Raw genomic sequence first — 1,501 nt, 5'->3', positions numbered from 1 at the left:
GACACCCGTGTTGCCCACCGAATCTTTCGGCAGGCCAAACACAAAGTCCAAACTTATGAACTGCCAGCACCCAGTGGGTACCGGTAAGTTGACCGGCGGCGCAGCCGCATTTGGAGAGGGTTTCACCAGTTGACACGTCTCACAAGTGCGCACATAGGTGCTTGTCCAATTGTACAGCTTGGGCCACCAATAGTGGTGACTCACAGAGTTGTACGTTTTCTCACGAACGAGATGATCACTGAGTGGCGTGTCGTGAGCCTCATAGAGGATGCGATATTTCAAATTCATATCATGAGGAACCACAATTCGTGGTGTATCCGTTGAATCGGTGCTAAAATAAAGCAAACAATTATTCAACGAATATCGGTGCAATCTTGCAACCAGTCTTGATGACGATTTCTTGTCCGATTTTATAAACTCCTTGCTCCCTAGAGCACGTAGCGACGCTACACACATCTAAAGTTATATTCCGCAAAGTAGGATAGCTATCTAGCCATCCTCTGCGAGAGGTGGAGCGGCTGAGTCGCAGTGCGTAATGACGCATGATCTCTATAGTTCACAAACGGCTTGGAGCCGAGTAGGTGGACCCTGAACATGCTTCATCTCAAGTAGCTCCTTGTCATGAACTGGGTAGTACTTCTCTGCAGCATTGAGCTGTCGGGATTCGAACGCGATCACCCGATCTCACCTCTCGGCGTCTGCTTGCAGCAGTGCACAGCCGATGGCAAAGTCTGAAGCTTAACAGACGATGCTGAAAGGACGATCAGGGTCTAGCAGTGTCAGTATTGGTGCATGCAGGAGGCTGTCTTTGACCCCGTCAAAAGCTTTCTAGTGTTCGGTGTTCCAACACCATTCCACATCCTTTACCAAGAGATTGGACAATGGCCGGGCCATTTCTGCGAAACTTACGCTGTACTTGTGCAAGTAATTGGCAAGACCAAGCCACTTACGCAGGTCCTTCTGGTTCGTTGGATTGGCCAATCTGCAATGTGCTTGACCTTAGCGGGATCCGCTCGAAGGCCACGCTTCCCAATGAAGCACTCTATAAAGGGAATCTCTTCTGCGCCAAAGATGCACTTGTCTGCATTGGCGTATAGTTTGTTTGTGCGCATGCACTCGAGCACCGCTTTTAGATGGACGAAGTGGTTCTTCTCATCCGTCCTCCCGTGCTCCGCACGACTGTGAACGGAAATGTCGTCAAAGTATGTCTGTGCATACACCCTGTGGGGCCCGAACAACTACGTCACAAGACGATTAAATGTCGCTGGTGCATTTGACTGCCCTTGGGGCATCACCAGCCACTCCCAGAGCATGCCGCTCGGAGTGCTTATCGCTGTCAACGGAATGTCACTCGCTCTCATGAGCAATTGATAATATCCACCTACCAAATCGAGTGCACTGTACTTCGTACATCACACCGTATTGTTCTGAAGAACATCCTTTCTAGTAATCGGCGTCTGTGCTGGAATAGTGGCAGCGTTGAGATTATTGTAAGCATGAC

This window comes from Plasmopara halstedii (assembly GCF_900000015.1).
Source record: "Plasmopara halstedii genome assembly, contig: Scaffold_54, whole genome shotgun sequence".
Lineage (NCBI taxonomy): Eukaryota > Oomycota > Peronosporomycetes > Peronosporales > Peronosporaceae > Plasmopara > Plasmopara halstedii.
This window is presented reverse-complemented; position numbering follows the sequence as displayed.